The following is a 14,855-nucleotide window of genomic DNA, read 5'->3' on the forward strand; positions in this document are numbered from 1 at the left end:
TGAGATAGCCTCTGCTAGAATGCTCCCCCCCTCCATGGCCCATTAGCCCTCAATTGTAGTCTCTACTGGGGCCTGGAGGCGACTGTTTCCAGCAGGGACACTGAGATGGCCTCTGTTAGAAAGACCCCCTTCCAAGCCTATTAGACTCCATTGTAGTCTCTAATAGGGCCTGGAGGGGATTCTTTCTAACACACTCTCTAAAGGACACTGAGATAGCCTCTGCTAGAAAGACCCCCCTCCATGGCCCATTAGCCCTCAATTGTAGTCTCTACTGGGGCCTTGAAGGGATTATTGCACTTTTGTTCCTTGTGTCTAAAGATTGTGTAGGGTGTGGCTGGAGGCGGTGCATGGAGGCGGGACATGGGTGGCGCTTGCTGCGGAGTATGGGTGGGGCCTGTAAGGGGGCCCTTGATTTATTTTGCCCGGGGGCCCTGAGGGTTCTCAGTCCGCCCCTGGCCTTGACTGCTTCCTTCTGCACTCCCAGTGCTCCAAGCCAGCCTTGACTGCCTCCTTTCTGCACTCCCAGTGCCTAGTCTCCTTGAACAACCTCTCTCCTACCTGCTTCCCCTGAGGAAGCCAGCAATACCCCTGTACCTGACTAGCAGGGAGTGGTTTATTCCCACTGCTACAGCTGATTATCTGGAGACAGTCGCAAAAAACTCTGGCCTGGACCTTATTTCTCCCAGTTGTGTCTAAACTGAGGAGGTGGAGCATTGGCCCACCCTTCTCTCCAAATGCTCCACCCCAGGGGCCCATAACTAAACATAGCTTTGTGTTGTGCAACACACAAACCACATATACTCCCCCGGGGGTTAAATGGCCTCTCTGCCTTCACTTTATCACAATACCCAAATGTAAGGTACTTAACATTTCGACCTCGCCGACACAGGACGACGTACTGAAGCGCCAATTTCCATTAAGATGGTGCCCGACCCACATGCAATACCTGGGCATCGCCCTTAACAGGGATCTGGCAGACATGTATCGGACGAACTTCCTACCCTTACTACAAAAAATACAACAAGATTTACAGACGTAAACCCATATATCTCGTGGTTCGACCGTATAGCTATCCTGAAAATGAACATACTGCCCCGGATCCTATACCTCTACCAAACGATACCTCTAGCCCTACCAACGGCGTACTTTCAATCGCTTCGGACCACTATGATACGATTCGTGTGGAGTGGGGGACAGGTGAGACTAAGACAAGAAATCCTATGTCTGCCACGAGCGTGGGGTGGAACAGCACTCCCGGATCTCCGCAAATACCATCATGCTACAGTGCTACAACGGGTCGTGGAATGGCATACTCACCCAGCACACAAACAATGGATTGAACTAGATAAGAACCACATGGGGTCGTCACTTCTCACTACAGTATGGAAAGTGAAGAGACCTCCGATGACGCCCCTAGACTGCACCTCCACTGTGGCACAGATGCTAAAAACGTGGGACAGCATCAGAAGAATTCCACAGCTGTCTCCAACACCGAGCCCGATGATACAGCTGCCATATAACCCACAAATAGGAGGTGGGCTACCGCCGACATCTTGGAGTATCCTAGGTGGGGGAGAATCCCTCCACATCCATAAGATGCTGAATAACACAGGCATAATACCACTACGGGAATTGATAGACAACAAACAACCGTCCACAATGCAAATCTTCTGCTACACACAAATTAAATATTTCTACCAAACCCTATTGCACAGAGAAGCCCTACATAGGGACCTGACGTGGTTTGAGGCACTCTGTGACCAAAGGACCAACCTAGCCAAGTCCACATCCCTCATTTACCAACACCTCCTTATAGTTCACCTGGAGAACGTGGACACCTTTCGCCGACGCTGGGAATGCATCCTGGGTACATCATTCACCACAACTCAATAGGAAAAGATCCTGGTCCTACATCACAAATGCTCCTCTAGGTCCAACTATCAGGAAACCAATTATAAGCTCCTATCGTTCTGGTACAGAACACCCGACAGCCTGCATAGAATCTTCCCGGCGCTACCCGACACATGCTGGAGATGCGGAGAGGGACGCGGAACGATCCTACATATCTGGTAGGATGCCCACGCATCACGCCGTTTTGGAAAAAGGTCAAACGATGAACGGAGGAAATACTGGGGACGGACGGCAGGTTCGACAGAGAGGCAACTCTCCTACACTCTACAACAGACACCATCGGGGTGTATACTCCGACACCTGTTGAACGCCGCCAAGGCTCTGATTCCACTGCACTGGAAGCAAGATGTAACCCTGACAATTGGACTATGGATGGAACGGGTGGAGGAGATACACAGGGCGGAATCGATACACGCCTCATTGATAGGTATGGAGGAGAAGCATGTTGAGAGGTGGCGCCCGTGGCTGGCCTACATGGCGAAGCGGGGTCCGGGGGGGCGTGGCCCGTGAGGGGTGCCCCTCTACCCCCTCCACCCGTGCCCCTCTCCCCCCCTTTTTTTTTCCTCTCCCCTCTTATCTTTCCTCTCTCTTCCCCATCCCCTCCTGTTTTTGTGTTCTCCTTTCTACACCCCTTGCTCTCTTTCCCTGCCCCCACGCAAGAGTCTGACCTCACTGACCATGCACACTAGTCTCAACAACAGTCAAACGGGAGGGTATGGCAGGCTTGGGCCTCAGGTGTTATACGGATGCTCCGCTAACTCACTACTGCCCACTATTATAGACTAAACCAACAGATTATACCGCCCGCACGACAAAACAGGGCCCGCGCAAGGAGTGTGCGGCCAAAGGCAATAAGACCCAATGGAAACCCACTATTTATCAATATTGTATGGGACGACGAGTCCCCTCTACGAATTAAACCTTCAGGTTAGCTATACCACAGATGCTAGAATGGCCCCTATCCGCCTAGAAGATACTCCTAGTCTATATGCAACCATTATGATGACAGGCGAATCTTGACCATGTACTACAAAGTCACTACCTGGCTCACCCATAGGTGACACACTCACCCCTTAATGTACGACCATAAGATGCAGACGTTTGCATATTTAATACATGTAACATAATGAAGTTACCGATACTGATACTGTACTACCTTCTAATTGTTAATATTGTTTAGGTTTTCATTTCTTTATAATCATATTGCTGTTCCCGATTTTGCGAGACCTGCGTGTCTTCTATTTTGCTATCCTTTCGCACTGTTGTACATTTTCGATGACACAAATAAAAGCCGTTTGAACAAAAAAACAACTTGAGCTTAATGTAGCAGTTTTGGTTTATAGGTCATGCCCCTGCAGTCTCACTGCTCAATTCTCTAAAATTTAGGGGTGAAATAGCTTTTGTATCTGTCAATGCAGACCTAGCCACACCTCCCCAGGCTGTGACTGACACAGCTGGCTTGAAAAAATTGTTTCATTTTCAATCAAATGTTAAATGTGTAAACAAAGTGATTTAACTCCCAAATGGCAGAAAATTAAGCAGTGAGACTGCAGGGGTATGATCTATACAACAAAACTGCTTCACTAAGCTACATTTATTTGAGTGTCCCTTTAACACTTGCATATTAGAAGAGTGAACTAATTGGGTGTTTGCTCTTGGTTCCCATGCATTTTCTTAGGGTCTCCCACAAAAAGGTAATTCATACAGTGAGGGAAAAAAATATTTGATCCCCTGCTGATTTTGAACGTTTGCCCACTGACAAAGAAATGATCTGTCTATAATGTTAATGGTAGGTGTATTTTAACAGTGCGAGACAGAATAACCAAAGAAAAATCCCGAAAAACACATGATTGGTGTTGCTGTGTGGTCGTATGTGGAAGCAGCTGCATTCTCACGAACAGACTTCTGTTCCTGCTGTGTTCGGGAGCCGTCGTCCGTACGAACAGAGTTCTGCCTGCAGTATAGGTGAGTGGCGTTCACACGAGCAGAGGTGCTGTTTGTGCGTACAGAGTTCTGCCTTCTGCGGCTGGTAAATGCTGTTCGCACGAACGTTAGCGGTCGCGTGGGTGGTTGATCCAACCACGCTGTGTGGGAGTGCGAGGTAGGTGAGTGAGGGGGCAACGACCTGATAGTCAACTTCATTGTATATGGACTCTTAAGAGGATAAAGTGAAAATTCAAAGTCCATGTTAAATTTAAAGTCAAAATAGTTGAACAGTAAAATTTCCCTTAGCCCCAATTTGGCTACTCTGACCTTAACATTTTAATTCACTTTAAATTCACTCTGAAATCTCACCTTAGCAAATAGCCCCTGACAGTCTTTGACATGACTGATAAGGCCAAGTAATTTGTACAATATTGCATCATCACCACCAGGGAATGTGACTGGATTATACAACACCAATCTTATAGAAATCATTTCCTGTATGAAAATGATGACAGCAATGGGTGTTACGGTAAATTTTAGTCTGGCATTACATCTAAACCGTTAATTATTACGTTACAATTAGAGAGATAATAACTTTGGGAATTTCTAATAATACACTTCGCGAAGTGTAAAATTGTTAATTGTTAATCATAAATACGACAAAAAAGAGTAGGGTAGGCTGTGTTCTTTTTTGAAGTAGCAGTGTTGCACAAAGTGTTTGAATCCCATTTCTGCTATTAATACTTGAGAGCGATTCTAGTACGCCAAGAAGTGTTGCAATGGTTTTCATATATTTGAATAGTCAGGTTAAGCAACCAACCAGTCTGTTTCAGATATGCAAACTGCATGCTTTCCGCAAATTTAGATTTTCCAATATTACAGAAAAAAAAAAAAGGAAAAAACGTGTGCATATCACCAAAAGTGAATAATAAATAAGTACAACCTGTATATTAAAGATGAAATGCAATATATAGATCTATATTAGATGGATGAGAAATTAGGCATATCGAATAGATGAAAGAACTCTTCAAAAGGTATCTTCATACAAGATAATCTTCTACTATCAGCGTTTAGTCCTGTTTGGATTTCTTCAGGGATGTATAATGCTGATCCGCCGAGTTCTTCTTAAGTATTCGTTTAATTGCGCTAAACTGTCGGCAGCTGGCGGTCGGTTTTCAACCCTAAGATCCCAATTAAAATACCGTCTATTAATCAGCCAGGATTTATTGATCACAAGTCACATATTACACGTGTTCGATCCCTTTGTTCATATACACATTCCTGCTGTAGAATCCACCTAAGATTATCCAATATAACTGACATCTAAAATGGATTAAAGTCCATTATATTCATAACCTATATATTTTTTAATTGCTTCTCGCTCTTGATAGTTGTTTAACATCGCAGAAGAAATGGCTAGCACAGTCCCGATCATGCTCATTTCGATTCGAAATTCTTTAAATGCTTCAAAAGCAGGCATTGAATGGGGTACTAGCAGCCAGCAAACAAATAGTTAAAATACTTGGCAGTGCAAGAGTTAATTATGATTCAGATTCAGATGGTTGGCGCAAGTCAGTCTCCACATTACATTTAAAATAAATAACTAAAAAATCATATGGGGGTCATTAAGACCCTAATAATACTTTAACCCCTTAAGGACACATGACATGTGTGACATGTCATGATTCCCTTTTATTCCAGAAGTTTGGTCCTTAAGGGATTACAGGGGCATTTTAGACCTCCCTATGCTTCCACTTGCCATTGCTGTCCAGCCTATCGGCCATGTGGAATAAAGGGGAGTGGGGGACTTTAAAACAAGTAATGTGGGGTGGACAGATCACTGTTCACCTTCCTGGGCAGTGGGTGATATGCTATTTAATAGAAGAAAAATGAGGACATACTAATGTCCCCCTTGCCTTCACTTGAGGCCAGCGGATACCTAGTGCCCTCCTTTCAGCCCCCCTATTGGCATGGGCCCTAATAAGAATATAAAAGGGAAGAGGGATGAACGTTCTCCCCCTGGCCCCTAACTATGGGTGGTGGGCGTGAGAACAAATAATAATAATAATAATAATAATCAGGGAAGAAAGACCTATTGTCCTCCCTCAGCCCCCTCACATTGGCCACAAGTGAGGGCCCTAATAAGGATATTCAGGGGTGGCAAGTGCGGGGTCTAAATAATTCATCAATGGGATACTTCTTTCTTCTGTTTATCAGCCCCCACAAAGGCATAATTTAAATCCATAATTACTGATGCAACTGATGGGATATTGAGGTTTTAAAACTTCCTTCCTTATAGTAATATCGGGGTCTATTGACCCCCCATAAGGGTTTTTTTTTTTTTTTTACTATGTTAATGTTGTGACTGGCTTGCAAGTGCAATATCCTAGTGCTAATCACTGACACTTTACACTAAACTGGAACCCCTAATTTACAATATTTTTTTTTTGTTTGTTTGTTTAACTGTAGGAAGAGTTGTTTTCTGTTACATTCTGAATCCACAATGCTCACACATGTCACTGCAACTGATTGTGCAAATAGCCTTCCTCAAGTTTAAATTTGGGCTACACTGCTCTTCACTTTGATAACTTTGATATTTGAGGAGTCATCATCTGATTTGTGATATCCAACTGGCCACTCATTCCTCAAAGTTGTTTCAAAATGTATAAAAAAAAAAGCTTTAAAACCTGAAAAAGTGAATAAAAAAATAAATCAGATAAAACTCAGAACTGGCATTTAAAAAATGCCTGACATTGAATAGCTATTAAGGCAGGCAATATTGTAAAAAGTTTAATCCCTGGCCAGCTTAGTGTAGTCCAGGGGAAAAGGTGGGCTTGCAGCCTCTACCTCCAATTGGTGCAGACCAATTGTATTACTTCTGGTAATGTATCAGAGTGGTGCTGTGGGTTATAATAATCAAATGCGCTAATGCTTTCTAGAGTCTAGCCATTACATTGATCATCTAATTTATGATTTGGAAGGGCAATTTACAAGATTTTTAAGATTTTATTTCATATCTTAATAATGACTGGGGAATTAATTTTACTAGCAATATTAGCAAAGAAAGTATTGTATATCTAGATTTACAGAAATATATTAAAAATACGCAAATTAATACAAAGAAACATTATTTTTAAAAATGGACACTGATGGCTATATCCTATACATCATGTTCCTTAGTTGAATAATATCCCAAAGGGACAACTCATGAGACTTAAAAAAAACTGCACAGAGAACAATGGATTTTTAAGTCAGGCAGATTTTTTTATTAGATAGATTTAGGAAGAAAGAATACCCGGAAAATATTCTAACACAAGGCATGGAACAAGTTAATCCGATCCGAAGGGAACAATTACTAGGCGGTAGAGATGTCCCGAATAGTTCGCTGGCGAATAGTTCGCTGGCGAATAGTTCCTGGCGAACATAGCTTGTTCGCGTTCGCCATGGCGGGTGAACATATGCGATGTTCGGTCCGCCCCCTATTCGTCATCATTGAGTAAACTTTGACATTCCAGCCAATCAGCAGCAGACCCTCACTCCCAGACCCTCCCACCTCCTGGACAGCATCCATTTTAGATTCATTCGGAAGCTGCACTCTTAGTGAGAGGAGGGACAGTGTAGCTGCTGCTGATTTAATAGGGAAATCGATAGCTAGGCTAGTGTATTCAGTGTCCACTACAGTCCTGAAGGACTCATCTGATCTCTGCTGTAAGGACAGCACCCCAAAAAGCCCTTTTTAGGGCTAGAACATCAGTCTGCTTTTTTTTTTTCTCTGTAATCTAATTGCAGTTGCCTGCCTGCCAGCGTGTGTATCAGGCTCATAGCGTATACTGTGCCCACTTGCACAGTGCCACCACTCATATCTGGTGTCACAATAGCTTGCATTTAAAAAAAAAAAACTTTGACTGTAATATAATAGCAGTCAATTTCCTTCACACGTGTGCGTTTCAGGGCCTGCCAGGGCACAGTGTCACACCAGTGCAACTCAAATCTGGTGTAACAGTAGTGTACATTTAAAAAAAATAACACTTTTTTGACTGTGAAATAATAGCAGTCAGTTTCCTTCACGCGTGTGCGTTTCAGGGCCTGTCAGGGCACAGTGTCACACCAGTGCAACTCATATCTGGTATAACAGTAGTGTACATTAAAAAAAAAAAAATAGAAATTTGACTGTGAAATAATAGCAGTCAGTTTCCTTCACACGTGTGCGTTTCAGGGCCTGCCAGGGCACAGTGTCACACCAGTGCAACTCATATCTGGTGTAACAGTAGTGTACATTTAAAAAAACAACACTTTTTTGACTGTGAAATAATAGCAGTCAGTTTCCTTCACACGTGTGCGTGTCAGGGCCTGCCAGGGCACAGTGTCACACCAGTGCAACTCATATCTGGTGTAACAGTAGTTTACATTTAAAAAAAACAACACTTTTTTGACTGTGAAATAATAGCAGTCAGTTTCCTTCACACGTGTGCGTTTCAGGGCCTGCCAGGGCACAGTGTCACACCAGTGCAACTCATATCTGGTGTAACAGTAGTGTACATTTAAAAAAAAAAATAGAAATTTGACTGTGAAATAATAGCAGTCAGTTTCCTTCACACGTGTGCGTTTCAGGGCCTGCCAGGGCACAGTGTCACACCAGTGCAACTCATATCTGGTGTAACAGTAGTTTACATTTAAAAAAAACAACACTTTTTTGACTGTGAAATAATAGCAGTCAGTTTCCTTCACACGTGTGCGTGTCAGGGCCTGCCAGGGCACAGTGTCACACCAGTGCAACTCAAATCTGGTGTAACAGTAGTGTACATTTAAAAAAAAAAAAAAACTTTTTTGACTGTGAAATAATAGCAGTCAGTTTCCTTCACACGTGTGCGTTTCAGGGCCTGCCAGGGCACAGTGTCACACCAGTGCAACTCATATCTGGTGTAACAGTAGTGTACATTTAAAAAAATAAAATAGAAATTTGACTGTGAAATAATAGCAGTCAGTTTCCTTCACACGTGTGCGTTTCAGGGCCTGCCAGGGCACAGTGTCACACCAGTGCAACTCATATCTGGTGTAACAGTAGTGTACATTTAAAAAAAAAAAACACTTTTTTGACTGTGAAATAATAGCAGTCAGTTTCCTTCACACGTGTGCGTGTCAGGGCCTGCCAGGGCACAGTGTCACACCAGTGCAACTCAAATCTGGTGTAACAGTAGTGTACATTTAAAAAAACAAAAAAAACCTTTTTTGACTGTGAAATAATAGCAGTCAGTTTCCTTCACACGTGTGCGTTTCAGGGCCTGCCAGGGCACAGTGTCACACCAGTGCAACTCATATCTGGTGTAACAGTAGTGTACATTTAAAAAAAAAAACACTTTTTTGACTGTGAAATAATAGCAGTCAGTTTCCTTCACACGTGTGCGTGTCAGGGCCTGCCAGGGCACAGTGTCACACCAGTGCAACTCAAATCTGGTGTAACAGTAGTGTACATTTAAAAAAAACCAACACTTTTTTGACTGTGAAATAATAGCAGTCAGTTTCCTTCACACGTGTGCGTGTCAGGGCCTGCCAGGGCACAGTGTCACACCAGTGCAACTCAAATCTGGTGTAACAGTAGTGTACATTTAAAAAAAAAAAAAAAACTTTTTTGACTGTGAAATAATAGCAGTCAGTTTCCTTCACACGTGTGCGTTTCAGGGCCTGCCAGGGCACAGTGTCACACCAGTGCAACTCATATCTGGTGTAACAGTAGTGTACATTTAAAAAAAAAAAAAAAAACTTTTTTGACTGTGAAATAATAGCAGTCAGTTTCCTTCACACGTGTGTGTGTCAGGGCCTGCCAGGGCACAGTGTCACACCAGTGCAACTCAAATCTGGTGTAACAGTAGTGTACATTTAAAAAAAAATAAAAAAATTGACTTTTATAGTTTGAATAGCAGTTAGTTGTCTGCAAGCGTGTGTGTCAGGCCTACAGCGTCTACTCTGCCAACTTCTGCCAGTGCACAGTGCCAATCATATCTGTTGTCACAGTATCTTGCACGCATAGTACCACTAATCGAAAAAAAAATTACAGGCAGAATCAGGCCACCCCGCAGGGGCCGTCGTGGTCGTGGTGCTGTGATTCCCTTTGGCCCTAGAATAATGCCACGTACTCTGAACTTGAAAAGTTCTGAGGACATAGTTGACTGGCTAACACAGGACACCCAATCTTCTACAGCTTCCGCTCGGAATCTTGACGCACCATCCTCCTCCAGCTTAGCTTCGGGCACCTCTCAAGTTACCACTCGCCCGCCTGCCGCCACCACCAACACTAGCACCACAGCCGCTTCACTTGATCTGTCAGAGGAGTTATTTACACAACAGTTGGAAGAAATGAGTGATGCACAACCATTATTGCCAGAGGATGTAGATAACAGGGATATGTCTCAGTCAGGAAGCATTACACACATGGACGTACGGTGTGCTGATGATGATGTTGTACCCGCTGCTGCTTCCTTTGCTGAGTTGTCAGATACAAGTGAAGCGGTTGATGATGACGATGCGTCCGTGGATGTCATGTGGGTGCCCGCTAGAAGAGAAGAAAAACAGGGGGAAAGTTCAGATGGGGAGACAGAGGAGGAGGAAACGAGTTGGAAGCAGGAGGAGGTCGTCGCAAGGAGCTAGTGGCACAGTCAGACAGCATGCATCGGCACCCGGGGTCAGCCAGACAGCATGCCAATCAACGCATGCTGTTGCCACCACCAGAATGCCGTCATTGAAGAGCTCAGCAGTGTGGCATTTTTTTTTGTGTGTCTGCCTCTGACAACAGCAATGCCATTTGCAACCTGTGCCAAAAGAAACTGAGTCGTGGGAAGTCCAACACCCACCTAGGTACAACTGCCTTGCGAAGGCACATGATCGCACATCACAAACGCCTATGGGATCAACACATGAGTACAAGCAGCACACAAACTCAAAGCCGCCATCGTCCTCCTGGTCCAGCATCTTCAGCCACGTCAACCACTGCTGTCCTCCTTGCCCACTCTCAACCATCCGCCACTCCGTCTCTCGCCTTGAGCAGTTCCTGCTCATCTGCCCACAGTCAGGTGTCTGTCAAGGACATGTTTTAACGTAAGAAGCCAACGTCACAAAGTCACCCCCTTGCCCGGCATCTGACAGCTGGCTTGTCTGAACTCTTAGCCCGCCAGCTTTTACCATACAAGCTGGTGGAGTCTGAGGCGTTCCAAAAATTTGTAGCTATTGGGACACCGCAGTGGAAGGTACCCGGACAAAATTTCTTTGCACAAAAGGCAATCCCCAACCTGTACTCGATTGTGCAAAAGGAAGTAATGGCATGTCTGGCACACAGTGTTGGGGCAAGGGTCCATCTGACCAATGATACCTGGTCTGCAAAGCATGGTCAGGGCAGGTATATCACCTACACTGCGCATTGGGTAAATCTGCTGCCAAGCATGGAATGCTGCCAAGCATGGAATGCTGCCAAGCATGGAATGCGTGGCTCTGCAGAGGAGTTGGTGACACCGCCACGACTTGCAGGCAGGCCTGCTGCCACCTCCTCTACTCCTCCTACTCCATCCTCTTCCATAACCTCCTTGGCTGAGTCCTCTTCTGCTGCTGCGTCTTGCTCCACATCAACGGCACCCCCCCAGCTCCCCAGGTACTATTCCACATCCTGGATACGGCAGTGTCACGCCGTCTTGGGGTTGACTTGACTGAAAGCAGAGTCAGACCAGACCAGCACTCCTGTCCGCCCTGAACGCACAGGTGGATCAGTGGCTTACTCCGCACCAACTGGAGATCGGCAAAGTGGTTTGTGACAACGGAAGAAATTTGTTGGCGGCATTGAATTTGGGCAAGTTGACACATGTGCCGTGCATGGCACATGTGTGTAATCTGATCGTACAACGCTTTGTGCATAAGTACCCAGGCTTACAGGACGTCCTGAAGCAGGCCAGGAAGGTGTGTGGCCATTTCAGGCGTTCCTATACAGCCATGGTGCACTTTTCAGATATCCAGTGGCGAAACAACATGCCAGTGAGGCGCTTGATTTGCGACAGCCCTACACGTTGGAATTCAACACCGCCTGCTCCAACAAGAAAAAGCTGTTAACGACTATTTGTATGACCGGGGTGCTAGGACAGCCTCTGCAGAGCTGGGATTTTTTTTGCCACATTACTGGACGCTCATGCGCAATGCCTGTAGGCTCATGCGTCCTTTTGAGGAGGTGACAAACCTAGTCAGTCGCACCGAAGGCACCATCAGCGACATCATACCATTTGTTTTCTTTCTGGTGCGTGCCCTGCGAAGAGTGCTGGATCAGGCCGTAGATGAGCGTGAAGAGGAAGAGGAAGAGTTGTGGTCACCATCACCACCAGAAACAGCCTTATCAGCATCGCTTGCTGGACCTGCGGCAACGCTGGAAGAGGATTGTGAGGAAGAGGAGTCAGAGGAGGAATGTGGCTTTGAGGAGGATGAGGAAGACCAACCACAACAGGCATCCCAGGGTGCTCGTTGTCACCTATCTGGTACCCGTGGTGTTGTACATACCTTCAGTGAGATCACTGAGGACGAGGAACGGGACATGAGTAGCTCGGCATCCAACCTTGTGCAAATGGGGTCTTTCATGCTGTGGTGCCTGTTGAGGGACCCTTGTATAAAAAGGCTGAAGGAGAATGACCTGTACTAGGGGGTCCATGCTACTAGACCCCTGGTACAAGCAGAAAGTGCCTGAAATGTTACCAAATTACCGCAAGTCAGAAATAAATTAAAAAGTATGCTTTACACAGCGTATAAGGGTGATGTCACAGCACAACGGGAATCTAACAGGGGAAGAGGTGAAAGGAATCCTCCTCCTCCCACGACCACGCCGCCAAGGACAGGACGCTTTACAGATGTGTTGTTGATGGAGGACATGAGGAGCTTTTTAAGTCCTACGCATTGCCACAGCCCTTCGGGATCCACCCTCAGAGAACGACTCGACCGACAGGTAGCAGACTACCTCGCCTTAACTGCAGATATCGACACTCTGAGGAGCGATGAACCCCTTGACTACTGGGTGTGCAGGCTTGACCTGTGGCCTGAGCTATCCCAATTTGCGATAGAACTTCTGGCCTGCCCCGCTTCAAGTGTCCTGTCAGAAAGGACCTTCAGTGCAGCAGGAGGTATTGTCACTGAGAAGAGAAGTTGCCTAGGTCAAAAAAGTCTAGATTACCTCACCTTTATTAAGATGAATGAAGGATGGATCCCAAAGGGACTGACAGTGGGCGATACATTCGACTAAAAAAGGCCTGATGAGGGGGACGTAACAGGGATTAAACTGATAAGAATAGTACTAGTTAACACACCACTCCTATCTGGTGGCACACTAGATTGAACGCGCAGTGCCCCAAATTTGAAGTAGGAGGACCGACCAAGCCTCTTTTTCAATCTCCCGGTTCCTAAAATCGATGCCATATACACGTCCCCTGATAGGGGACATAACAGGGGTTAAACTGATAGGAATAGTACTACTTAACACACCTTATAATAACGCAGAGAGAACAACGCAGAGAGAGGAGTCTGAAGAAGAGGAGTCAGAGGAGGAAGGTGGCTTTGAGGAGGTGGAAGACCAAACACAGCAGGTGTCCCAGGGGGCTTGTTGCCACCTTTCAGGGACCCTTGGTGTTGTACGTGGCTGGGTGGAGGAAGAGACCTTCAATGACATCAGTGAGGACAAGGAACGGGACATGGCTAGCTTGGTATCCAACCTTGTGCAAATGGACTGTTAGCGGTTGTTTGCGGTGCGTTAAAAGGGGAGTTTGGTCTGTCACTGTGAAGCGGGCGTAACCCTTACACTTCCTGATCGATACAACATCATACCTGATGTTTTAAAGCACGTTATTCCAAACAATTTAGGAATGTTAGGTGATTTATGCCCTTTATGGATTAAAACCAGACTCTGCATCAACTATGTCATTTTCCATGGGAGTTTTGCCATGGATCCCCCTCCGGCATGCCACAGTCCAGGTGTTAGTCCCCTTAAAACAAGTTTTCCATCACTATTGTGGCCAGAAAGAGTCCCTGTGGGTTTTAAAATTCGCCTGCCTATTGAACTCTATGGCGGTTCGCCCGATTCGCCCGTTCGCGAACATTTGCGGAAATTCACGTTCGCCGTTCGCAAATGAAAATTTTTATGTTCGCGACATCTCTACTAGGCGGTTGAAATAGCAGATATGACAAAAATGCAGTTTTTTATTAAAATAAGGGCTATTTAAAATCAAACTAGCTTTTAATAAATCTTGGCCAATGTTATTGCTATATGAAATATAGAAACATAAAATGTTATGGCAGATAAGAACCATTCGGCCCATCTAGTCTGCCCAATTTTCTAAATACTTTCATTAGTCCCTGGCCTTATCTTAAGTCTATGATAGCCTTACGCCTATCCCACACATGCTTAAACTCATTCACAGTGTTAACCTCTACCACTTCAGCTGGAAGTGCATCCACTACCCTCTCTGTAAAGTAATACTTCCTCATATTATTTTTAATCCTTTGCCCCTCTAATGTAAGTCTATGTCCTCTTGTTGTGGCAGTTTTTCTTCTTTTTAATATAGTCTCCTCCTTTACTGTGTTGATTCCCTTTATGTATTTAAATGTTTCTATCATATCCCCCCTGTCTTGTCTTTCCTCCAAGCTATACATGTTCAGTTCCTTTAACCTTTTCTGGTAAGTTTTATCCTGCAATCCATGAACCAGTTTAGTAGCCCTTCTCTGAACTATCTCCAAAGTATCAATATCCTTCTGGAGATATGGTCTTCAGAAGGAAGACAATTTTACCCAGTAAACCAAAAATAGTTTTTAGAGGGGCTCCCTCTTTTAAAACAAAATGTGTATGTAGTTACCGTATATACTCGAGTATAAGCCGACCCAAATATAAGCCGAGGCCCATAATTTTACCCCCCAAAACTGGGAAAACGTATTGACTCAAGTATAAGACTAGGGTGGGAAAAGCAGCAGTTACTGGTAAATTTCTAAATAAAATTAGATCCTAAAAA

The 14,855-nt window shown here is 44.9% G+C and overlaps 1 protein-coding gene across 1 annotated transcript in view; it reads left to right on the forward strand.

Moving 5' to 3' along the window:
* The window catches only part of USH1G (USH1 protein network component sans), a 784,266-nt gene that overhangs the window by 557,073 nt on the left and 212,338 nt on the right, over positions 1 to 14,855 (forward strand). The gene's annotated exons all lie outside the window — the stretch shown is intronic.

Source organism: Pelobates fuscus, chromosome 6 (assembly GCF_036172605.1).
Source record: "Pelobates fuscus isolate aPelFus1 chromosome 6, aPelFus1.pri, whole genome shotgun sequence".
NCBI lineage: Eukaryota > Metazoa > Chordata > Amphibia > Anura > Pelobatidae > Pelobates > Pelobates fuscus.